The 27,750-nt window shown below is 41.7% G+C and overlaps 1 pseudogene; it reads right to left on the bottom strand.

Moving 5' to 3' along the window:
- On the bottom strand, positions 1–27,750 carry LOC143634064 (6,7,8-trihydroxycoumarin synthase-like; annotated as a pseudogene).

Here is a 27,750-nt window from a genome sequence, read left to right as displayed (position 1 = left end):
TTACAAGTGAGCATGAGCTAGAAGGTAGAGTTCATTAATTCTATTGTGCTTGGTTACGCCAGGCACAACATCCAAGTCTATATCTTTTTTTTTTTTGTTCATCCGGCAAACCCCAATCGAACAAGTAAAGAAGATTAGCAAGTAAAAGCTCCACCATGGCAACCCCCATCGGCAATGCTGGGCAGATTCTTCGACCAGCCACAAAAGAGATCAACTCGAGATCATTACCCTTAAATCAATGTCGCTACCTAAAAAGCGCTCTGGGAAGAAGTCCTCTGGGTTCTCCCAAAACTCAGGATCTCTTCCGATAGCAAATGCATTCACATAGACTATGGTTTTCTGCTTGATTTTGTAGCATGCAAAATAGCATCTTTCATCATTTCTCGAGGACTTAGAAGAAGAGATGGAGGGTATAGCCTCATGGTCTCTTTAATCACTGCCTTCATATAAGTATAAGCTTGGGAAGATCATCGTCATCTATTCTACCCTTCTTTTCAATCACATTTCTTACTTCTTTCTGTGCTTTCTTCATTACTTTAGGGTTCTTCATTAACAATGTCATCAACCAAACCACAGATGCCGCACTAGGTTCTATCCCAGCTGCAAACACATTCTAAATGCGAAAACATGGAGTTAATACTACAAGGAAGTTATGAAAAACTAAAGAAGAATATGTTCATGAGATTCTATGAAGTAGGCTACATGTTATATATTAATAATGTAAAAGGTGTTTGTTGTAGCTTTATTAGTTTGATAGTTTAAATAGATCAATAACGGTGAAACTTGCTTGATGGTTTTGTGGGACGACGGAGACGTAAACTGCTTTTCTAAGTGAAGAAACACTAATCGACCCCGGGCAGATTACGGATAATCTGGGGGTTAAATAGATGTTTCCCACGAGGGGTTAGGTCCGGCAAAGATGGTTCTTCTGATGACCTGCAAAACAGACCGTGAGCTCGTCACTGAGAAGGGGGGGGGGGGTACCTCCTTGTGACCACCCTCCGGCGTGAGAATCAGACTAGATTGCTCTTGAATATAAGTGTATATTAAGAGAAATAGCTAGAGAGAAGATGATGATACCGTTCCAAGGTGTTGGAGTATTTATAACCGAAGGTAGGTTTCCAAGAAGGTACAGCCGGCTGAATAGTATTCCTGTTCTGCCAACTGTGGGCTACGCACATGCCATGCTGGTGGTTGGTGGATAGGCAGCGGCTGATAGTGACCAGGCCGGCTGTGTACTATTCCTTTTCCACCAACTGCAGGCTATGCACGTGCTACGACAGGTTGGTGAGTAGGCAGCGGCTGATAGTGACATTAAGTAATAGAGCATGCTGCTCGTTGTACTGTTGTCAGTGAGCTGTCGCAGCTTTGGTCAGATCTTTTGTCCATACCTCGTCAGGTACAGTACAAAAGATCCTCCAATAGCGTACGGACTGGCTCATTTAGGCGGGAGTTTTCCCGGCTTTGGGCGGGAGTATTCCCGGCTTGCTCACTCCTTCTTCAGGTGACATTACTGAATTATTTAAGAGTTTAGTGCCTTGTGCGTGTAGCCTTGCTGCGCGGGTAGCCTTCCCTGATGGCTAGTATCCGTGGCTGCGGGAACAGGCGGAGTACGTCGACCATTGGGAGGCTTTTCCTGCGGGAACAGCTTGCGTACTGCGCGTAAGGACGTCACGTCTCTGAGCATGGTAGGTCCTGCTGATCCAGTTGGTCTTCGCGCAGACGTCCCTCTTCAAGGTGAGTCTTGCGGATTTGGTCTTTGCGCAGACGTCCTTTTTGAAGGTGAGTCTTGCGGGTCCAACCGCGCAGACGTCTCTGTTCAAGGTGAGTCTTGCGGGTCCAACTGGGCTCTGCTGGGACCTACCTCTTCAAGTCCCCCCAGTCCAATGTTCTTCTCATGAATTGTTAATAAGTGAGGTAAACTTTTGGACTTAAGCAAAGGGTTTTGAAAAGGGTTTAGTTTTAAGGTTTTCCATGGGGATTCTTCCCGCGGAAGTCCTAATGTCACGTGCAGAAATTCCCGACTTTTCTGCTTGATCTTTGGGTATGATGCGGGTAGGTCTGTAACCTCCTCGCAAGTCAGGGGCGTTGAGTTCCACTTGTGTAGATTCTCCATGAGGTTTTGGTAGTTTTGAACATAGTGATCAATTATGTTAAAACAACCAATTCCATCTTGGAGCTTCAAACAATCTAGTTCTCGACGTTCCCGCTATGCGGGGATGTTATTCCAGTTTCCGCAAGCATGGCACAGAAGATCCTTCTTGGTTTCAATTCCCTGCGGAGTGCTAGGTATGTGAAGGGTTTCGCCTTGACACTGTACCCGCACTCGTCTTATAGTTACTTTACTTCCAAGGTATTCCTGGCTGCAATTCCCTGCGGGTGCTAAGTATGTGAAGGGTTTTGCCTTGACACTGTACCCACACCCGTCTTATAGTTACTTGGTTGCCGAGGTATTCTTGGTTTCAATTCCCTGCAGGTGCTAAGTATGTGAAGGGTTTTGCCTTAACACTGTACTCACACCTGTCTTATAGTTACTTGGTTGCCAAGGTAAGGGGTATAGTCCCGCTTACTTTTGAATCTTTTTGAATCTTTTTGAAATTCGAAGAGTTGGTGAAAGGATAAGAACAGTCCAAACTGTTGAAGGGACGGTTGCGTAGTCCGACGGTTTCTTCTGACAGTTTCAGGACGTGCAGGAAGTTATGGCGACGTGACAGTATATGGTCATTCCAGACGCCTTTTCAGGCGCGTGGCCGCGAAGTTTACGGCGCGCGTCCTGTCAACAGCTGTTGCCAGTCTTGCTTTTTCCACGTGTCATAGTTTCATTGCACCTGCGTTTTCCTCTCTCTTCCGCATTAAATTCATCGCATTCATTGCGATGAGTATATAAAGGGAGGAGATGATGCATCTCAACTCACAGTTTCACTTTCTTCTTCTTCTAAGCGATTTCCGGCGAATACTCTAACTTTTCCGTCGAGCATTCTCCTGAAATCGTTCTTCTTTACATCCTCCACAACATGTCTTCTCATGATCTTGAAGTTACTGCTGAAGAGTCGGACGTGTATTCCGAGAACCCGACGTCCACTTCTGATAGGGACGATAAGAGTACTGCTGGCGAGTGCCAGTGTGCTCTTCCCGTCGACCAGTATCAGTACATCGTCAGGATGTTCATGCTCGAGCCTTTCGAGCCTGAGTTTCCTGAGCCACACCAGACGGTGTACGATGCCCCCAAGGGCAAAATAGGGGTGTATGCTGCATTCTTCATCTATGGGAATCTCAGGTTCCCATTGACAAAGTTTGTATACCGCGTTCTGGAGAGACACGGTGTGCACCTGACGGAGGTACACCCAATGGCGATCGCAAAGATCCGCCATTTTGAATGGGTGTGCCTCATTCTGGGCGTGGAGCCCCATGTCGACCGCCTGATGACCTTCTATTCCTGGAGGTGCATCCAGGGGTGGTATACCTTGGTCACTCGGATCAAGGGTTTGAAGATCTGCGCTACCGAGCGCAGTCTTCGGTCTTGGAAGCGGGAGTTCCTCTATATCTCCGCTCGCGTCGTCCCCATAGCGATGACGTTCAAGAACGGGAGAGCTCTCCCGAACCTTCACGCCTCCAACTACCAGGAGGCGGAATGGTTCTCCAAGATTTCCCGAATCCAGACTCCGGTTTACCGCTTTGCGGAGTCCGGGATGGTGATGCTCGGGATGAGCCGGGTGTGGAAGGATGCTGGGGCGGAGGCGCCACAGATTCCCATCGTCCTTGAATACGGTTTGAACTCTATCCCTTACGGTATGCTTCATATTATTCTGCTGATTTAGGGTTTTTCTTCTAACCGTTTCTGTTTATTTTCAGAGGGGAACGACTTACAATCGCTTCTGCATCCGCGGGAGGCTGGTGGTCCCGCTCGGCTGGGTACTCGTGCTCTTGATGAGAACGAGCTGCCCATCCTTGAGCAAACGGCGGATCGGTTTGTGGAGGCCTACCCGCCAGGCCACGAGATACTGAGCGCCACGCGGCCAGGTAAAAGATTATTTAACCTTCGCCCTCTCAATGCTCAAACCTCTGCTGGAATTCCTCTAATTTTGTCATCTTCTGATGAGGAATCCGCAGATGGTCCTTTCTTCGTGAGGAAGAAGAAGGCGGCTGGCACGAAGGGGAAGGCGAAGGTTGCCTCCACCGCCGATCAGGGGAACCGGTCTGACTCAGAGACCGAGAGCGAGGAGGCGGCGGGGAACCCTGGTGGTGGTGAGACCTGTAAGTCCCCCCGGGGCGTCGGCGATCGATACGAGATCCGCACGAGGTCTAGGAGTGCGGAATCCTCCTAGACTCGTTTATGGTGTACAGACGAATAACACAAACACGTACACGATCAAATACACAAACAAATACTAGAACGGGATAAACAAATCTGCAGATTCATATATAAAATAATCACGTTACATACCATAACAAAAACAGAAAACACGACTGACCCGAGGTGAGCTCTACCTCGGGTCGTCTCACACGACTCTAGTCTCTTACTCTCTCTCAATAAACAAGCTGCTCAAACACACACTGATTTCTAGATTAATCTAAAACTAAACATGACACAACAATATATAGACCAAACATTCTCGGGCCTGGGCTTCAGTAGGCGAAGTTGTGCTAACTTCGCCTAAGGCGAAGTTGTGATAACTTCGCCTAAGGCAGAAGTTGTTACAACTTCGCCGTTGGCGAAGTTGTTCTAACTTCGCCTAAGGCAAAGTTGTGCTAACTTCGCCTGTGGCGTTCCGCTGGTCAGAATTGCATAGCGACGGTCACAAAATGCACCAACAGTCTCCCCTTTGACCGTTGCTCTCAATTCTAACAAAACACGAAAGATCATCTGTTACAAAACATGCACCAACAGACTCCCTCTTAACTGATGATCTTCTGTTTGCAGTCAACCAGCCGTGTCTGAAACTGTCCTGTAGCTTCACAAATCTACCAATCACCCAGCGTCTTCCATATCAGATCTCCCCTTCAGTATAAGCTTCTCCGACTATAACGATTGAGGTCTTTGTAATGCATGCATCCCCGTGCCAATAGATCATCTCAACCAATCACGTGAGTCCATCTGACTTCACCAACACGTGAAGTTGGGCTTCCTCCACAACTTCACCAACTCGTCGGCATATGATAAGGTTTTAATCTTCAACTACTCAACATTAAGTGATCAATTTCATCACAAAACCACCCTGACAGAATCTAACACACGACCATTAAAAAATCTGAAGCATCTTCAATCACCAGGGATAACGATCAGGAACATAAACACTTTAATTCCCGGTTAAATCCAACTTGTTTCAGAATCTTCACTCTAATAAATAAGCATCACGTTTCAGGATCCAATTCTCGAACGCCTTGAAGATAACATAAATAATATGCTCTGACCGCAATCCAGTAATGACGAAAAACCTTCAGTTCAATTTGACTTTCTTCGGTTGGTCACCACGAACAACAACAATTTCATTGCCCACAAACACCCGAATATGTGTCAATATCCAGTTACAAACAATAACCCATTCACAACCTCAACTCCAAATCAGAGTTGACACGTATTTGTTCACACGTAAAACCAAAAGATAACAAGATCACTCGTTGACGGAACAACATCTTCGGTCTCACAATAATCGTGTACACCCGGCCATACAGACGAAAACTCCAATTTTTTTTTTTTTTTTTTAAACAACACCTGGCTGCTAACTTCGCCTGGCCATAACTTCGCCTGGCCATAACTTCGCCTGACCATAACTTCGCCGAGAAGTCAACTTCGCCTAAAGTCAACTTCACCTGTTCATAACTTCGCCTGACCTTATATCTTCGCTGAAACCCTACGAACAGTGACGGCAACTTCGCCTGATGAACAATAACTTCGCCTGAAGAACTGTTCGGCCAGAAACGCACAGAAACGTGCCAAAAACACCAAAACGCAGATCTCGAACCATAGCGTAAGAGCCTAAGGCTCTGATACCACTTGTAAGTCCCCCCGGGGCGTCGGCGATAGATACGAGATCCGCACATTGTAGGTTCCTGGACGGATCGTACACGGGATGTCGCTATCTGCGCAGGTGCGGAATCCCTGCGTAGGTAGATACGATCGTAGAATACGTATAAAACAAACACACGAGCAATAACCGAAACACGTTATATTGATAACCCGAACACGTGACACGAGGTCACTATTACAGACTCTGACTTGTAAACACGTAACTCTCGAACTAATCAACTGAAACGAACCCTAACCAACCTCACGAACTCACCTCAACTGTTACGGTGAACAGTATATATAAACACGAGGCGAAGTTGTCCATAACTTCGCTTGTTCAACAAGTTCGCCTGAGCGAACTTGTTAACAACTTCGCTTGTTCAACAAGTTCGCCTAAGCGAACTTGTTGACAACTTCGCTCGTTACATAAACATAAACATAATCAAAAACATAATTACATTACAGACTCGATTACAAACGTTAGACTATGAACTACTGACATACATGTACCAACAGACTCCCCCTTGGCAGTAGCTTCATATCTTGATCTTCAAAGCTTGAGTCTTGTAATCTTGTATCTTTACGCGTGCGCTCCTTCTCTAATACATACCGACACCACCCTTTGATATTTCCTTGCTTGATCCTTCCAAGCAGGAATGTAGAATATCTTCTTTTCGTTGAGCATCTTTAGATCAGCTTGCGATAGATTAACAAGATGCATCGGATCGTAAACCCTAAGCACTTCTTGTTCATCCTCATCTTCCATTACCGCCTCCGCTGTTTCACAATCCACGAACCACCATTTTAGGTCTTTGAGCACGTCCTTGGGCATAAGCTTCATCGGTACTTCTTTAAGGCACCGGATCGGTTTATACTTCATAACCATCCAAGGCTTTCCATCAGCTCTCAAACCTCTATCCTTGTCTTCGACAAGTTTCCCCTTTTGTGGTTTCAGCAGCTCAAACTTCTTCTCCTTAATGCTCTCTTTCCATACGATCTTTCCGATGACTCTAGCCATGTTATTGTCACTTCGATTTATCAACCCCAATCTGGCTAAGTCTTTAACCTCACATTCAGGCAGTGTGTTTAATGATCTCAAAGTTCTCCTGAAGTACTGAATCCCGTCATATCTTTTGATCACGAAGAGCCGCAGCTGCTTATCATATATCCAGCAGATAATACCTTTCTTTGCTTCAGCGTATCCCTTAATATTGTAACTCTTTTTGAACATTTTAGGGACCGCCGGTTTCTTCGTCTTTACGAACCATTGAGCACAACCTTCCTTCCAATTCGGCTGCTCTTCCCATTCAGTATCTTCCACAACTGTCTCATCACCCATATCGGGCATCTCAACCTCTGGAATCTCGTGTTCAATATCTTCATCTACTATCTCCCCTTCTTATATCACATTTTCAACAATAATTTGCTCACCGATCTTCTCAATCTCATCACTCGGCAGCACATCTTCTTCAAGCATAAAATCATCATCATCATCTAGCTCTTTCAAAGCGTCGATTACATCATCAACATCATCATCAGCTGTGCTTGTAGACTCCCCCTCAGCTGTGGAAGTACCAAGAGCTATAGAAGTTCTTGGCAGCTCACCACCTGCACCTTCCGGTGCATTGGGATCATCGTCATGATCTTCTCTCCGTTTTGTCCTCAACTCATCTCCCCTACAGCTCATCTCCCCCTGAGATGCCAAGAACGCTTTCATAGCGTCTATGATCTTCCCATGCTCGACCAGGAGGGAGGCCTGTAGTTGGTTTGCTTCCACTAGGCTTTGAATAGTCTTGGACTGCTCAGCCACGATCCGCTCTAGTGAAGCTATCCTTTCGGAGTCTGAAGTAGGCGTTGGAGTTGGCGGGACATCAGCAGCAGAAGTGACCGCAGGTGGTACACTTGGTAACCCTGCAGTAGTAGTGACTGTAGACTCAACAAATCGTGCTACTACCACCGATGGAGTAAGCGATTGAGGTGGTAGAGACACAATTGTTGGAGTCGACGTCTGGACGGCAGTAACCTGTGCTGTAGAAGGAATAAGAGACATACCAGACAAGGCAGGTGGAGCAAAACGTACCAGCCTTGAAGTTTCTCCAGCTCCCGAACCCATACCTGTTCGTTCTCTTCTTGAACGTCTGATCACTAGCTGAACTGCTTCTTCTTCATCATCTTCCTCGTCATCGTCGTCAACCGTTCTCATCCTCTTCCCAATCGTTCTCTCCCTAGACACCATCAATCGTCTAGCTTCAGCAAATGTCTCATCAAGATCGGAGTCAGCTACCGAAGTAACTGCTCTAGTAACATCCATGGCCTGAGAACCCGAGACATCCATATCAAACAATCCTTGGCCGCTAAAAGCAGCATCAAGGTCGACGTCTTCAGCAGTAGGCACAGCAGGCGCAGCTGATACAGCATGAGGTGCTGCCGCCTGTTGTGGTCTTGGGTCTCTGAACTCGTCCCCACCAGCAGGAACATACTCTGGGTTTATAAGATACCCAAAAAGCGGAGTATGCCTGGGACGCAGCTCAGGCTTGCTTCGTGCGCTAGAAGTGCGACACTGAGCAAAGATACGCTTCGTCACACATTCAACGTATCTAATAGGGCGTCTCTGAGGTAGCAACGGAGCCACATGATTGAGAATCATTTGTAAGAATCGAGGATACATAATAAATCGCTCACGCGCCACAGCCCTCCTCTGACGATCAATCTCGTAAAATATCAGCTGACTAAATGAATATCTTCTGTTGTAAGTCAGGGCAGTCATGGCAGACTGCATCGTCGCGCCCATTCCATCAGTTCCTGCCTTCCTCCCAGACATGCACACGATCAAGACGTGCATTAGGAAGCGCCACTGATCTAACAAAAATCCTTTTCTCCTCTGCGTGTCCCCCAACGGACCTGAATAACCCATCCTGAGATATGCCCCATCACGAAAAGGAGCGACGAACTCCGTTGGGTCATCCCTCGTTTCTTCTCCAAACTGCAAAGCCAACCGTATATCTTCTGAAGAGAACTGCACAACATGACCATTTACGGTTGCTCGCATCACCGGGGGCTCAACCCGGCAATCATACTCTACCGACTGCCAAAAGTCTTCAATGTTAGGTAGTGAAATAGGCAGGGTATTGGTGATCGCATGGAAGATCCTTGAGCGCAGGAGAAATGTGATTATTTCCCTGTAGTCCTCCACGCCACTTGCGCTGGGTCTAACATGATGTACTGGTTATGCGCTGGAAAGAACTGTCTTTGATCATTACCGTCATCACCACCAGCACCGCCAACAGCAGCCATATCTGCACTAAACGAACCAAGTTAGATAACTGTTAAGCAACTCACAAGTTCGCGTTATACCATGAGCGAAGTTGTGATTAAAACTGTATAGGCGAACTTAAAGGTGAGGCGAAGTTGGGAACAACTTCGCTTCATCTGTAAGTTCGTCTAAATAACTGTTAAACAACTTGGTTTAGGCGAAGTTGAAGATAACTTCGCCTTATCACAACATCGCCTCAGGCGAAGATAAGTGTTAGGCGAAATTAAGCTTCAGGCGAAGTTGTGGATAACTTCGCCTTAGGCGAAATTAAGCCCCAGGCGAAGTTGTGGATAACTTCGCCTAAACCCTAACTTCGCCTGAACTTAATCGGCGACTGTTAGGATTCCAACACCGAAAATCCGGTGTTTTCGGCTAAGATCGACGATCAAGGACATCAATACACATGATATTAAGGATGTGAAGTTGAAAAGGATGTCCATGCACACGTTAACACAAGTTTTTAAGATTTCGGTTTTGAAGATCCGACGACCCGAGGTCTCGAACCGGGTAAAAACGATCAAGAACGAACAAGTTTGTGAGAGATATCGACAACACATACCCTCAATGATAATAGAAACTAGAAGCAAAGATCGAAAACAGAGATAAACACAAGTTCGCCGGAAATCTCTTAAGTTCGCCGGAAAATCAAGTTCGCTGATATTATAATGAAGTTTACTGTTAAAAAATCACCTTATATAGGGTCAGAGTTGGTCAGGCGAAGTTAAGGATAACTTCGCCTAGGCGAAGTTAAGCACAAGTTCGCCTGATTCAACAACTTCGCCTATATTTTCAGAATCAACCCTTTAAGTTTGAACATTTTGCAATTAACATTTGAAAGTTTCATAAAGAGTTAAACAAAAATGATCAAGTCTAAGTAACCAGATATAAAATAATACAACTACAAAAATAGAAAAACTTATAAAAATTTAACGAAATAAGGGATCAAATTTCAGTCTAGTCAGGGACCACTATGTTTTTAGAAAAGATCCTAACAGGAATCACACTCACTACGTGACTGTCATATAGATCCGTGTTTAGCCGTATTATGACATAGAGAAACAGGTTGTAAGCATGTAAATAACTTAAATGGTTTTCATCGTTTCTGTGATACGGATTAAGGTTCAATTTAGCTCAAAATTAAAGTGGGCAACAACTCAGAGATAATGAAGCCTTCTATCTATTCTCAAAGCGTATTTGGCTATACCCAAGTCACCCCGAATTGACTTCGACCCATAGTGTCTGATTAACTTGTAGATACTCGTTGTCTGCTTCCCGTTCTCTTCTTACTCCAGAATTGAGAAGTCTTGATTGTTACAATAACTCATAAGTACTTAAAATTTTTTATTTTTTTTTATTTTTTTTTTATTTTTTTATTTTTTTTTTTAACCACACATACTTATAGACTTCGGAGTACTAAACCACTGCAAGTCCCGAATCTGGATCACTGCAGTGTCTTGAAATGCTTTCTTCACGGGAATCAGAACACTTACGGGCTCGTGTATGACTGGGTAGTCGCTTTTCTGCCTATCATTCGGAAAGAAATGCATGAAGACATTCAAAACTCTTAAGGAGTTTCCACGTAAAATCGAGTAATTTAAGTTAATATCACATACACTTTTACGCACCATAAAAAATTACCATGACATACAATGACTGTCCTAAAGTCTTTTAAGCCTAATAACTTCACTAGTTAAGCACACACAATCAGTATATATATCATTTTCCAAGGTTGGATCAACTTTCTGTTAAACATAGCACATTTACTTCATACGAAGTAATAGACTTGAAAAGTAATTTCATTTCCCAAAAAAAAAATTTGACTTCAATCGCCCCGTTCACGTCAAAGTTTTCAGGTAAACGGCAATCCTGAAGATCCAATGGATCAACTGGACCGACCACATACAGGTATGTGTTCTTCTTACTAAGTATGGACGACTAATTTTCAGCGATAGAAAGAAAACACATCATAAATCGCCCCGGTCACTTTCAGTCATTTGGTTAATGGCTATCCTCAAAATCTACAAGTAGAAGATGAGGACCAAAACATATCCTAAGACATGTCCTTCCAACTGAGATAACCGACATAATTTTAAGCGATTAGTGACGTTTTTTTTTTTTTTTTTTTTTTTTTTTTTTTTTAAGACACAAAAGAAAAGCATGGTTACTCGGGATTGATCATCCCGTTTAGCTCAATTAGGTTTTGAAATCTGGATTTATCAAACGCTTTTGTAAATAAATCAGCGAAATTCTCGAGCGTATCGACTTTTTCGATCTTAATCAGTTTCTTCTCAGCACAATCCCGTATGAAATGATGACGAATGTCAATATGTTTGGTTTTACTATGTTTCACGGGATTGTTAATTACTGAGATGGCAGCAGTGTTATCAATTAAAATAGGAGTGAGTAAGAAATTCAGACCATAGTCGCGCAATTGTTGCTGAATCCACAAAACCTGTGAACAGCAGTTGGATGCTGCCATATATTCAGCTTCACATGTTGAGATTGCAACTGACGTCTGTTTCTTGCACTGCCAGGAAACTAATCTTCCACCGAGAAACTGACATCCTCCTGTTGTCGACTTCCGACTCTGCGTCACCATCTGATTCAGCGGTACTTCTTTAAGGCACCGGATCTGCTCTGATACCACTTGTAAGTCCCCCCGGGGCGTCGGCGATCGATACGAGATCCGCACGAGGTCTAGGAGTGCGGAATCCTCCTAGACTCGTTTATGGTGTACAGACGAATAACACAAACACGTACACGATCAAATACACAAACAAATACTAGAACGGGATAAACAAATCTGCAGATTCATATATAAAATAATCACGTTACATACCGTAACAAAAACAGAAAACACGACTGACCCGAGGTGAGCTCTACCTCGGGTCGTCTCACACGACTCTAGTCTCTTACTCTCTCTCAATAAACAAGCTGCTCAAACACACACTGATTTCTAGATTAATCTAAAACTAAACATGACACAACAATATATAGACCAAACATTCTCGGGCCTGGGCTTCAGTAGGCGAAGTTGTGCTAACTTCGCCTAAGGCGAAGTTGTGATAACTTCGCCTAAGGCAGAAGTTGTTACAACTTCGCCGTTGGCGAAGTTGTTCTAACTTCGCCTAAGGCGAAGTTGTGCTAACTTCGCCTGTGGCGTTCCGCTGGTCAGAATTGCATAGCGACGGTCACAAAATGCACCAACAAGACCACTGTTCCGGAGGTTGAGACAGCTGTCACCTCCGGGCAGCCCAGTACGACGGTGACCGGCGCGAAGAGGCCGGCTCCATCGGGTTCGTCCCCGCCTGTTCGCACCTTCAAGCTCAAGAGGACTCGTAAGTATAAACTTCATTTGTTTTAACTGTATATCTTTCCGCCATTATACTTATATATCTTGTCTCCATGCAGGCGTGGATGCTACCGCATTCCAGAGTAGAGCGGCAGGGAGCGTCTCTGGACCCATGACGGTAGGTTTGGTCAACCTACCCGAGGCGATGACCCAGGCGGCTGCGCCTGTGTGCAGCATTGGTTCAGTTGCTCATCCCGTTGAGGCAACTGTTCCAATTGTAACATCATCTCCGCCGGCTGTCAGTGCCATTTTCACGGAATCCTTTACTAAGCTGGCGGTGGTGTTTTCTGCGGATTCTCCCGCAGCGGCGGCCACGGTTGTGAGTTCACCTCCAGTGAGTTCACCACCGATGGTCTCTACCGCGGCGGCTTCAACCGTGCCTCCGGCACCGGCGACTACCTCGTCCCCGGCCGGTTCAGCAGGTATGTTTGGGGTTGGGGCGTCTAGCCAATCTCTGCCTCCTTCCCATCTGCATGACCTCTTGGATGGATATCCGTTAGGTTCAGGTTATGGGTTTGGTGGCTATCGGCCTGTTGTCGACCCTACAGGTGCGTAAGGTTATTTTGGCCTCTTTTTTTTTATCATCTTTTCCTAACTGTTTTTTGTTTTTACAGTGTCAGATTCCAATGAAGTGTATGTTCCACGTTGGAACATCCGCCGAGGAACAACCCTTCGGACGGCTGTGGACTGCGTCGAGTGGGCGCGCCCCGCCGCCCCAAGTGGGGCGCTGGGGGAAGCTATGTCAAGCTACCAGGAGGGTAGGCTGACAAACGAGCTCCGGATTCTCCTTGCCCGGATGCAGCCGCGCGTCGAGTTGCTTTGTCGTGAAAACGACAAGTTAAAGGCGGCTCGTATCCAAGAAGTAGCTCAGGCGCGGGCTATCCGGGAGGAGAACAGGAGACTCTCCGCCGTTGCTGCGGAGAAGGAGAAGGCCTTCAAGGCCCTCGAGGTTGAAGTTCAGGCCCGTCTCGAAGCCCGTTCCAAGGCTAGCCAAGCTGTTAATGAACAGCTTCGGTTGGCTAAGGAAACTGCACGGAACGCAACTGAGAGGGCCACCAAGGCTGAAGCTGTTGCTGAGCCTCTACGCACTGAGAATGAGGAGCTCAAAGCCAAATTAGAGAGGCTTCAGCAGGCTCATGATGCTTTGGCTATGGAAGACGCCAAGAAGCTCCAAGAGATCTTGGATCAGAGGGGTATGCTTGACCATATTGAGCGTAAGCTGAAGGGCGTTGAAGAGGCTGCTGCTAAGGAGGTGTTGCTTGTCAACCTTAACAAAAATGAAGCCGAACGCGCCCGTAACCAAGCTCAAGCTGCCCTCCAAGAAGCTCTGATTACCAAGGAGTGGCTTCTACGAGAAGCGTTGTTGCAGGTATGTGTAGCTTCATAATGTCTTTATGCTTTTCTTTATACTTAGAAAAGGTTTTGATACTTGTATTTTTGTTTTGTAGGTTGTGCATCGGGTCTTCACGGACACATCATATGACGATGCTATGAGCGCAGCCCTCAACGCTTCTCATGAGGATGGGGAAAAGGCTGGCTTCCTGCTTGGTCTAGGGTTTGTTGAACAAGGCATCCCGCCTTCCAACTTCCCTCTTTACGATGTAGATACTGAAGCTGCTTATGACCAAGCAGTGAACCAGTATGATGCCTTCCCGCATCCAGTGGTGGAGAAGGTGAACGAAGTTGCTGCTGCTGATGATGGGCTAACCATTCTCAAGACCTTCCTTGAACCGCCACAGCCAACTGATGGTGCGGGTACAAGTGGGTTTGGAGGAAGTGGTCCTGAAGCTTGAACCTTTAGGTCCCTTCCCACTGTTAGGATAGGTTTATGTTTTTGTATAGATTTACACTCTTGTAGGCGGGTAGATACCCGGCCATTCTTGTAATACTTGAATTTTTATGGAATGTACAAATCTTTGTGCGGGTAGGACCGCCACTTTCACCGGATGACTTGCTTTATAGACGTTATATGACTTGCTCATGCATATTATAGCTTAATTTGGCACTTGTTTTGCCGCATAAACCATATATGATTCGCTCGTGCGTACTCTAACTTAGCAACTTTCCAAGTGTTTTGAACAAGTTAACCGTTTGACGCGCGGTTGTCAATAGGTTAGTGTTCAGTTTCCTCTATCATGATTGTGCGGGTAGGACCGTCACTTTCATTTAGTGGGATGACCGATCTTCACCTATAACTGACCTGCGTGAAGGTTTGCCGTTTTTTGTGTTTATGCGGGTTTTGCCGCCGTCCACACGCAACGACTTTTCACATTTATGCGGTGAATACCGGCATATCAGTGTTTTGAATAACCGTTCGACGCGCGGTTGTCAATAGGTTAGTTCGGTTTCCTCTATCATGATTTGTGCGGTTAGGACCGGCACTTTCATTTAGTGGGATGACTGAACTTCACCTATAACTGACCTACGTGAAGGTTGTCCTCATCTGTTTTTTGTGCTTACGCGGGTTTTGCCGCCGTCCACACGCAACGATTTCTTCACACTTATTTATGCGGTGAAAACCGGCATATCAGTGTTTTGAATAAATTAACCGTTCGACGCGCGGTTGTCAATAGGTTAGTTCGGTTTCCTCTATCATGATTTGTGCGGGTAGGACCGGCACTTTCATTTAGTGGGATGACCCAACTTTACCTATAACTGACCTGCGTGAAGGTTGGCCATTTTTTGTGTTTATGCGGGTTTTGCCGCCTTCCACACGCAACGACTTACTTCCCCACTTATGTATGCGGTGAAGACCGGCATATCAGTGTGGAAAGTTCATAAGTATAAATGTAAGATCATCAGCGTCAATGTGATAAGGAGAATCATTTCCATTAGAAGTGGCTCTGGGCCTTTTCTTTTACAAGTTTGGAATTGATCTACATGCACTGTGTAATTGAGCTCCCTTCCATGTTGTTTGGATGGGAGTGCCATCGAGCCGATATGCACTTGGTTCGGAATCTCGTTGTTTACGCAGTATGTAGTCTCCAACATTGTAGCTGCAGTTTCGTCCGTCTTTTCCCCAACTGGGGTTCTACACGCATTAGCCTGCTCAGCGTTCATTACGCCACGAGGTGCGTGAGCGTCCCATCTCTGACAAATGCTTCGACGATGTCCTTCAAGTCTAAGCATTCCTCGGTGGTGTGGCCTCTTGTCCTGTGGAAGTCACAGAATTTGCTCTGATCAGCGTTGTGACGCTCTCGGATTATTGGAGCCTTTGGCCATGGGAGCCTTTCGGTGTCAAATATTTCGGTGACGCTTTTGGTGAGTGGCGTCCATCTGGAGTTCCGGTTCGACGACCGCATGTTATCATTTCCGCCTAACCGAGGGTGCGAGCCGGATGAGGTGTCAAAGTTTACCCTTGACTGCCAAATACCTAGCTTCCTCTTTTTGTTTAGTCGGGCGGTAAGGACATTGTTTTCTCTTTTCTGGGTGTAGAGGTTTGTGTTCTGGGGAAGATCTCTACCCAATTGCTTTTCCGTTTCCGCGAAGCGTTTAGCTGTTGTCATGATGGCATCCCATGTGGATGGCATGCCATCTTTACTCGTTAAGGTGCGGATGAGCTCTGGGTCTTTCGCGCCCTGGATGAAAGCAGCGCGAACAAGATCTTCGCTAATACTGCCCAGACTTAGCTTCTTTGAATTGAAGCGCGTGATGAAGTCTAGTAAAGACTCATCTTCCTCTCGGATGCAGTTGAGGATTGTCCATTGCTCTTCAGTGTACTTTCTTTGTTGACTGAAGTGTTGGCTGAACTTCTGCTGGAAGTCCGCCCAATCGAAGATGTGGTGGACCGGTAGACGGTCAAACCACGCTCTGGCTGCTCCAACCAGCGTCATCTGGAACATATAACACCACGTGGGTTCCGTCCAGTTGCTGGCGGTAGCCCCCGCTATGAATCTGTTCAAATGATCGTCTGGGTCGGATATATAAGTGCCGATGTTGGACATCTGTTTGGCACTTCTCGGGGCGATTGCTTCCGCAATGTCCCTTGCAAACTTGGACGTTCCCGCATTTGCAGCAGTTGGTCTAAAGGTTTTGGAGAAGTCACGTGGGTTTCCCCCCGCGTTCCTTGGTTTGAAGGTTTCTTCGAAATTCCTTCTCGGTTGGAAGTCCGTTTCCTTACGCTTCCCTTTCGCCCTATGGCGAGGGTTTGCATCGGTGTCGGATTCCTCCCGATCATCGTCCGAGTACTCGCACTCACTGCTCATGTTGAGCTGTTGTCGAGTACTTCCAAATTCGTCAGCCTGTTGGATGGAACGTAAGCGTTCGTCCAACTCAGCTTGGAATTCCTTCTGACGTGCTTCCGCCCACGCTTTAACTTGTTCATGTGTTTAGCGAGGGAGCCTCGTCTGTTGTCTTTCCACCTAGGTTTCAATGAATCCCAGGGGATGATTGTTTACTGCACTTGCCCCGGCTTGGGTAACCGGGGTAGTGTTCGTAAAATTTACTGCACTTGCCCCGGCTTGGGTAACCGGGGTAGTGTTCGTAAAATTTGTGTACTCGCCGGTATTCCCCCCAGTAGCGGGGGTTTTAGTTACCGGGGTTTCTTGGTTACTTGCTGGCCCTGTGACCGGAGTAACGTTAACCATCTTTCCAGAAGTTTTGAAAAAACTGAAAAAGAATTAGTTTTAGCTTTTATGCACGGATGGCGCCAATGAAGAAACACTAATCGACCCCGGGCAGATTACGGATAATCTGGGGGTTAAATAGATGTTTCCCACGAGGTTAGGTCCGGCAAAGATGGTTCTTCTGATGACCTGCAAAACAAACCGTGAGCTCGTCACTGAGAAGGGGGGGTACCTTCTTGTGACCACCCTCCGGCGTGAGAATCAGACTAGATTGCTCTTGAATATAAGTGTATATTAAGAGAAATAGCTAGAGAGAAGATGATGATACCGTTCCAAGGTGTTGGAGTATTTATAGCCGAAGGTAGGTTTCCAAGAAGGTACAGCCGGCTGAATAGTATTCCTGTTCTGCCAATTATGGGCTACGCACATGCCATGCTGGTGGTTGGTGGATAGGCAGCGGCTGATAGTGACCAGGCCGGCTGTGTACTATTCCTTTTCCACCAACTGCAGGCTATGCACGTGCTACGACAGGTTGGTGAGTAGGCAGCGGCTGATAGTGACATTAAGTAATAGAGCATGCTGCTCGTTGTACTGTTGTCAGTGAGCTGTCGCAGCTTTGGTCAGATCTTTTGTCCATACCTCGTCAGGTACAGTACAAAAGATCCTCCAATAGCGTACGGACTGGCTCATTTAGGCGGGAGTTTTCCCGGCTTTGGGCGGGAGTATTCCCGGCTTCCTCACTCCTTCTTCAGGTGACATTACTGAATTATTTAAGAGTTTTGTGCCTTGTGCGTGTAGCCTTGCTGCGCGGGTAGCCTTCCCTGATGGCTAGTATCCGTGGCTGCGGGAACAGGCGGAGTACGTCGACCATTGGGAGGCTTTTCCTGCGGGAACAGCTTGCGTACTGCGCGTAAGGACGTCACGTCTCTGAGCATGGTGGGTCCTGCTGATCCAGTTGGTCTTTGCGCAGACGTCCCTCTTCAAGGTGAGTCTTGCGGGTTTGGTCTTTGCGCAGACGTCCCTTTTGAAGGTGAGTCTTGCGGGTCCAACTGGGCTCTGCTGGGACCTACCTCTTCACTAAGACAGTTTGACTGGTAGCGCTACCTTTTTAGACGCTTTCATGTTAGTGCATAAGCTCAAACAATTCTGTCTCCTTTATTTTTAATTGAACAAGAAAGAAGACAAGATTAGCTTTCCAATAAATCTCAAACAGCACATGAATTCAAGACTTGCTATTTTTTCTAACAGAATTCAAGACTTATTATTGTGTACAAATCTTGACCCTTGCCAAGTTGATAGTCCCAAATCCCAATGTGCAAAAATAATAAAAATAATAATAATTTGGGGGGGGGGACCCATCAATGATTCAATTCTTTATATGAAGTAACTTTTTATACGTTATTAATTTTGAAAAAAAAAATTTATAGCATAAGATTGAGAACTGTTATAATTTAATCTAGCAAAGTATCGCTATATTAAAAAAAATCTTAATTGTGTTTAATTAGGTCCAAACAACATGGCGTTTTAATTCTTTCAAAATGTATTTTTTTTATTTATATATTTCAACGGTTTAATAATTTTAACATGGTCATGTATGCAATTGCATGTATTGACCATATTCAGTTAATAGAGAAAGAGGATAAGGATTACCATTAGCATGGGTTTTACGTGTGTGTGAGTGAGTTTGAAGAGTTTGTCTTTCATAAATCGTCGTAGAATGTCGAGAACATCCTCCTCATCCTCATGTGAGTTTGGGTTTCAACGGTTGAGGTGTACATCAATGAGCTGTTGGCAAAACAAATCAAAACCTTGGAAGCATTTCTCTAGCCGATCCATCTTGCCCATGAACCTATCAAACCAAACTTACAAAAGGCAACACAGACCAAATATCCGAAGCATAGGTATCTGCTATAGTCTCCTGAAGTTCATTAAGTAGCCGAAAAACCTTCTTTCTTTCATGTTCATCTTGGTACCTCTTGCCAAAAGAGACTCATCATGATAGTACTTGTTACACTCTTGGCAAATTCGCTTAAGTTTGCATTCCTAAACGAAAGCACTGGCTCATGTATCTTACTCGTGGCACGAGAGACTTCGTCTTCACGAATATACCTAGAACATTCACTACTACAAATATAGCTATTTGTTACGGCCAAATCTGTAGCAAATCCATAGCAAACCAGGTGTTTGCTACAGATTTGGTGTGTAGTTACAAGTCTCGTAGCTAACTTATTTGCTACATATTTTGGCTATAAAATCAGAATGTTGCTACGAATTTAGCCACCAAAATAAACATCGTCATTTTAGCTATCTTAGCTACAGATTTTGTTACAGAATTTTTTGCTACGAATTTTTAGCTACCAATTATTAGTTACGAAATTTTGCTGCGTTTTTAGCTACAGAATTTTGCTACGATTTTATAACTATGTAATTTTGCTAGGGATTTTTTAGCTACAGAGTTTGCTACCGAATTTTAGCTACAACTTTGTCCATGAATTTTTTCTAAAGATTTTGCTACCATCTAGCTACCAAAATTTGGTATGGTTTTTGCTACGAATTTAGTTATGAATTTTAACTAATTTTTGCTACAAGCGTAGCTACACAAATTAGTATGGCTTAGCTACGGATTATATAATGTTTTAGCTATGCATTTTATATATTGTTTTAAAATCTTTTCTTTTTTATATATTTATCTATTTTCTTCATGTAAACATTATATTGAGATTTTATAAAATATCGTAATAAAGATAAATATCCAAACTAATTTAGCATAAAATATCCAAACAATTTAGCATAAAATATCCAAATGTAATACAAGACCAAATCATCCAAAGTGTAACAGAATAAAAATTGAAATTTCCATATATCTTAAGTAGGTGGAAAGTTTTGTAGCTGATTTCGTGACAATAACTAAAGTTTCTCATTCATTTCTGCAAACAATCTCGCGTTTTCTTCAATTTTCTCCAACATAGCCCGTTTTTCTACTTCTCCCCGTTCCAACTCTGCTACTTTTTCCCGTTCCAACTCAGCTATTTTTTCCTCTAACTGTTGCACCTGTAATTATATTAAAAAGTCGCACATCATTATTAAGAACATATCAATGCTCAATGTTTTATACCAAAAAAAAACACCTTATTATAATATTTACTAGTTTGTAAATATGTATGACCAGTTTGTTAGTCAGCTACTTAGTTTAATATTAAACCTCATATAAATTATATAATATTCTACATTCTTGTCTAGTTTTATACGGCCTATTTCCGGTATAGACCGCAAACTAAACTGCCGGTCAATGTTTGAAGTTTAACAAACAAGCGAAACCCACAAGCTCGTCCCATTAAACTCGTTTCAAACACCGGACAAGCTGTACTAAGTGCACACTTTATGTATTTTTTCTAATAGAGAATACAAACCTTATTACTTTTCGCCGATGGAAAGGATTCGGTACTTGGCTTTGATGTTGCACCCGTCAACACGACATGCGGGTCAGTGATGTTGATAGTCCCGTACAGCCGACGTTTTTCGTCCCCCCCCCCCCCCCCCCCGTAACACTTTACCACAATTCCATATCGAATTCTGGGTGTAAGCTAGTGTCATCTCCATACTTCTTTACAACAAGTTTCTTATATGATTCCTAAGATGGAACATAAAAATTAGCACGTTAACATTATATAATTAAGTAGTGAAAAACATAGATTTACAAAGTAAATGAGACTTACATAAGTTTCGCCCGCCCTTGTGTCAACCCAATCCACATTTTTATCTTGATTAATGTCTTCCACATCATTGTCTTCCACCAAATCAACATCTGCTAACTCGCTAGAAACTGGCAGCTTATCTAACGTTCTTGACCACCCTTTCTTTGCATGTGTTGGTAACCAGAATTCGCCAAACTTAGCGCTCCGCTTGAATGTGTTGTCCAACAAAGTACATATTTATAAGTTAGCAAGAAAATAGTGTCGGTGATGTATTAAATGAGAGAGAGAGAGAGTGAGAGTGAGAGAGAGAGAGTGTGTGTGTGTGTATTTCAAATTCTAGCATGTTAAACCAAACTGTTAGTAAAGGTTCGATTTCGGTTTTTGATGTTCAAACACCATTACTAACGGACAATGTATTAAAGATGACATATTAATATTTCTTACCATCTCTTTTTTAACCGTAACAAAGCTTTTTGAGCCAACAGTATGTCTACCACCTGTCGCTTTCTCTCTGTTTTTGATGTTTTGAGAAGATTTGTCCTGCCACGAACTGGTATTCCAGACCTTTACTAGTTGTTCCCAAGAATCTTGACTAATCCATTGCGGCTTAAACGGGCTAGTGACCGGCAATCTTTCCTAACTTCTATGCCCTTTTTAAGCGCATGAGTCTTGGCAAATTTCTTAGCCTTACCCAAAAGATTAGGAAACTTTCCCTTAGTGCACCATTCATAATGTATACATGCTACATACAAATAAGTATATATATATATATATATATATATATATATATATATATATATATATATATATATATATATATGTGTGTGTGTAACATCTAAAAGATCCACATATATGTATCCAAACTACCAGAACTCAAACACGAACAATATTTTAGCATAGTTCTTCACAATAACATGAAGTTGAAAAACTACAACAATATGTTATAATCTTTGTTTTTTCATTCAAAAATCCATATTACCTAAAAAAGGCATATATAAAGTTAGGGATGAGCTCGGTACCGAAAATACCGATCCCGAAATTTACAAATTTTTGGTACCGGTACTGGTACCGAAATGTTCGCTACCGGTACCGGTATTGAAGGTAAAAATTAAGGGAATAACGGTACCATACCGATCCCGAAACTCAAAATATTGGTACCGGTACCGAATTTGCTCATTCATATATAAAGTTATTTGAAGATGAAATTCTAAGAAGTATATATAAACATACAATATGGTGTACTGTTTTTTTTTCACAAAACATTCATAAATTCATATGCAAAAAATGAGAGGATATTTCGGTACCGGTACCGGTATCAAGAATTTGTAAAGTTCGAGATCAGTATTTTCGGTACCGGTATCGGTACCGAGCTCGTCCCTACTGGTTGTGGCTAGTGAAGGATCCAAGAATTTTTTTTCTATGGTTCCATTTTTTAGTGTTCAAATTTTGCAGAACAAGACGTAAATATTTCAGACCGTTCGCAAAACAAAATGTTAATCTTTTTTCCTTACATGAAGTTTTTCTATGGAATTTAGATTTGATGTTTAACATGTTATATAATTTGTCCGTTTTTTAAGCATAAAAAGGAAAACTCACATTTAAACAATTAGTTATAAAAAAAAACCTATATTTTTTAAACTTGTTAAAATATCACCCGATTCTTAAGACCGGTCCAATCGATCTCACTAGCGAACTAGAACAGCCAGTTTGATGACCGGTTTAGTTTTAAAAACATTATATGTAACACAATAAAGATCCAAATTAGCAAAACAAACATCCAAATTATCAAACAATAACATGATAAATAAACAAACTAATATTCATCTTCATATTAGTCTACATCGTCGTCGTCGTCGTCGTCATCATCATCAGTGTCTTTAAACACAGGTTGTTCACAATCATCATTTATAACTTCTTGATCATCATCACTTATATCGTTGACTTCTTCTATTACATTTCCGTGTACATGAGTAATAGGGAGCAAATCATCAGTTGTTGTACATACTAACCTTTCATTATTTTGAAAGAAATGATCTTCGTTTTCATTATCCTCATCACCTACTTCATTATCATTATTTTAAAAGAGATGACCAAACATGTAATGGTTTTAACAAAGTATTTGGAAGCCATGTCATCATTTAACGTCTTCTTTTTTTTATCACTACGTGTAGTCTAATTTGATATCTCTGGCACCATAGCGTTCATCTCGATCGATTTCAGATCTTGGTGATAGCTGTTTTAGCCTCTCTTTATATATATATGGCATAAAAATTATAATTTTTCTAACAAGTTTGAATTCCAAATACCAATTCTAAACCCAATGACTTTATTTTATTGATTTTTATTACAATTATTGTCGATCTTTAGAGATTGTTTTAAAGGGTCATTTTTATTACTCGTCCTGAGCACTCGAATCTCGAAGACGCCCTAAGCTTAGGATAATAGGTTCTTGGTCCATCCCTAAAGAAACAAATGGGTCAACTTCTTTTGAGATTTTTTTGTATGAGGACCATCTTTATTACTCGCCTTGCGCATTCAAAATCTTGGAGACGTCTTGAACATAGGATAATGGGTCGTTGGTCCATCCTTGAATAAACAAACGAGTCAACTTCAATTGGGTACCGTGTTGATAAGAAGACATATTTGCTGAGATTTTGTTAAGATTTTCTAATTTATTTTCGATTTTCTGATTTTGCTACGAACTTTGCTACGGATTTCACAAAATTAGTTTTAATATACTTTTTTTTGCTACGCATTTTGCAACAACTTTTGTGTTGGTACTTTTATTGTGACATTCGTCAATTTCGGGTCTTGTTTGTATTCGTTTTTGTATTTGTTTATTATGTAAACCGACCCGATTTGTAAACCGAAGCTTATGTTATAATCAAAATGATGGATTTATGTTACAATATTGTTTCACACTTGTTGGGTCTTGAAAACATCCTATTTTTATTTATTTATTTATTTATTATTTATTTATTTTTTTGTTGTTTTGTGTTTTTGTCTTGATCCATTTTGCATGAAAACTCTTATGTCTCACACCTATATTTGACCACCAACATTACCCTATATATACACCACATTTCCTCTTCATTTTCCCTTGCTACAACTCCAAAAAAAAAAAAAAAAACTCTCTCAAACATCAAAGATTCAAGGTTATCTTCTTAAGTGTTCTTGAAGGATTTTGGTCTTTCATCTTAATTAGTTTATGTAGCCTTATTAATACTTGTTTATGGTTGTGCAACATATATATAATATACACCCCTTGTTTACCTTTGGTAGTTACTTCTCCGAGTCCGGTCGGTGAGGTTTCGGACCCCATAAGGCAAGGCTTCATGGAGGACTTCGTGTCCTTGATATATATACATCTATATAACTTGTTCATATATATTAATCTTGCTTATTTTAGTTTGTTGGTCATGTTTACAAGTTCCATAGTTATGGGTTTTTAAAAGTCTATGCTTCGGTTTAACCGTAAATAGCTCTAAACCGTAAACCGAACTTTGTTACTAGTTTTGTTTGGTTAAACATACTTAGTGTTAGATCTAAGTTTCTAAAATCATTTTTACAAATTCTATGGTTATGGGTTTGTAGAATCTTACCTCGGTCTTAACCCGAAACACGATCCGAACCGAAAACCGAACTTTTGTTTAAAGACTTTATTGTTAACTTTTGGTATATTTTTATTTGTACATTATTATACAAGTTCTTTAGTGTTTGGACATGTGGAAACCATCTATGAACTTGTTGTGAGATGGAAACCGAACCAAACCGATTCTTGCTCGCTTAAGACACACAAGTGTGTTTTTTTTAGCCATCAAGACTTGTATATTTCTTTAAAAATAGTTACAAATTGATTTTTAAATATTTTCTTAAGTACTTGGAAATGTTGGATCCAACTTGATCTCCTAACAAAGTTTGGACCGAAAAAACCGAACACTCGCTTAACGTGCGTTGTTAGTTCTAAAACAATTGAAATACATACTTGGTTAAGTCTTATGAAATTTTATTGAGTTATCTCATAACATTCAATATTTTGGAAAGTTGACTTTGGGTTTGACCAATTATCAAGACCCGAACCGACAACCCGAACACTCGATAAAAAAAACACCCGTTTTAGTATCTTTATTCCAAAGGGATTTGCATTCTTGCATTTTACCCACCTTATTACTTAACATAGGTTGAGTAAATGTTAAGGTTAGATACTTTAACCCGGTTTCGAGCAAACTTACATTTTTAATGGGTTATTATTATAAATTCTTAAATAGTCACATTTTAAACCTTGAACTTTTATTATTTACATTTCTCAACATTTATTTTGTTTAAAGACCTTCAAGACAACCTTTCTAAATTCAAGACTTCTTTTCTTTTTAGGTATTGTGCGTTAAACTCGTCGTTCCGACAAATCTCCAAATTATCATCTTTCAAGTTTACCACTTGAAGGTGAGTACTTCATACCCCATTTTCCATCTTTTAATTTGAGGGTGACATTTCATACTTATTCAACAAAATGCTTTATATTTGAATCTTAAACCACAAACGTAGTTGTATACTTTACCTAAATAATTGCTCGATTTGGTGTTCTATGCTTATATGCCTATGTGTTTATCGCTTTTGGTTGGTGGAACTATAAAATCCTAGACTATTTGGCATCCCCTTATAGCAAGGTGTCGTTAACGTAATGCAATTAACGATAACTATAAAATCCTAGACTATTTGGCATCCCCTTATAGCTAGGTGTCGCTAATGTGTTTAGCGATATCTATTTATCCAAATTACCACTTTTATTTATCGTTTCGTATGCAAGTTTTGTGGCTATCTTTATTATATACTAATATGATTAAACTTATGAATTGCTCACCGACCTTTGTGTTGACAAACTTTATTTTATGAAATGTTGCAGGTTTGCATCTTGGTTGATTTATGATTGTGAAGAAAACGACATCAAAGACCTTAGGATATTAGTAAAAATGAACAATATCAATTTGCCATATTTTGTGATATCTTGTTTATGGTTATTTTATGGATAATTTTTATGTGACATTTTCGATGTTGTGAAATGAAATGAGTTTATTAAATACTGTCACTTTAATTAGTGTCATGTGCTTGTGGACAATCGTTACACCTCGGCATGTTCCCCGCCTTTGGTCGGGGTGTGACATTTATTTTCTCAAATTTGCTACGATTTCGCTACGGACTTTGCTACAAATTTTGCCAAATTAGTTTTAAATTTTTTTGTTATGATTTTGCTACGCGTTTTGCAATAAATTTTTTCTCAATGTTTTTAATTTCTCAAATTTGCTACGAATTTTGCTACAGCTTTTACTAAAATTTATTTTACAATGCTTTAAATATTTTCTTTCATGATTTTGGTATGGATTTTGCTACCAGTTTTATGAAGTCATTTTTAGCATGCTTATTTTTTCAAGATTGCTACAAAATTTGCTATGGATAGCTAAGTCATAGCAAAATTTATCCATAGCTAATCCGTAGCTACTTCGTATCAAAATTGGCGACCGATTTTTTCCGTAGCAAAAAATCCATACCAAATACCTATTTACGTAGTAGTGATTGTATCCTTTTGGGGCTTAGTAGATAAGTTGTAAAAATCTTTCTCATCTCATTCCACTTCTCATAAAGGGGAGAAAATCTACCCCACCATAAGAAAACTCTTGGTTGCCAAGCATTCTTACCCTACTACAAAAGATATTATCTTGGGTTTTCAATACTTCTTTCGCTACAGTTGCTGAGGAAACAATGATAGTTGGGACGAAACCAAAGCGAAGAGATATGATTGGACCCATCGGCGGAACCAGAGGGGGGTCAGAGGGGTCAGTTGACCCTCCGACCAGCCCTCCGGTAGGTCAAACATTTTCACTGAAGATCTTAACTTAGTTGTTTTTTTAGAGTTTTGACCCTCTCATTATCCTCATAAAGTAGTTGAAATATTGAATGGTAAACAAGAAGAATAAAAATAAGACTATCAAATGTTTTATGACGGAAGGTAGCTGACGACGGTGGAGTTGGTGAAAGTGGCTTTTTGTTTACAAGAAAGAAAAAGAGTGAAGATCTACGGAAGGAAGATTAACAGCTCATGACACAACCTTTAATGTTTTGAGTTTCCAAAGTTTAAAACAAGTTTTAAATTAATTAAAATTCAAGGGCAAACTTTATTTATTTGAATCAGTTATATGTTTTAAGGATTTATTGTCACATTACTTTATTATTTATAGTTTTACCGGAATTAAAACTTTTTAATATTTTGGATTCTTTATTTTCTTTTAATATTTATAATCAAGATAGGTTATCGATACATCTACTAAAGTTATTTCATGTTTTTCATAATAAAGTATGTTAATATCAATTTACATTTAAAAATGAGTAATACTTACGATTGTAATACGAGATATAGAATTTTTTATTGCAAAAGGATATAATTTAATCAATAAAAGTTCAATCTTTTTTTTTTTACAACAAATTTATTTTCACATAAAATTCTCTTAATCTTATTTGTAAGAATTTAAACCTTAACACTTCATTTTGAAAGAGTGGACACCATCTTACTAGACTATTAGGTCATAGGTTATCAAATGAAAATTGATATTACGACCCTCTAGTTAAGAACTTTTGATTCCGCCACTTATTGGACCATAGGTTTTTGATAGCTCCCATAGGGAAGTATGAATGCTTGATGGATTGATTTGGTTCAAGTTTCCAATGAAGGGTAGTCCGGCAGGTGGATTAAATCTTGATTTGTTTTTGATGATTTTGGGAAGAAGGTTGAGAAAATATAGGAGGGGAGACAAAATTAAAAACAT

The sequence above is a fragment of the Bidens hawaiensis genome, unplaced genomic scaffold (genome assembly GCF_021521415.1).
Source record: "Bidens hawaiensis isolate Kalapana, Puna unplaced genomic scaffold, B.hawaiensis_p1.1 tig00006990_1, whole genome shotgun sequence".
Lineage (NCBI taxonomy): Eukaryota > Viridiplantae > Streptophyta > Magnoliopsida > Asterales > Asteraceae > Bidens > Bidens hawaiensis.
Note: the sequence above shows the minus strand (reverse complement) of the source record. Positions and strands in the feature narration are given on the sequence as shown.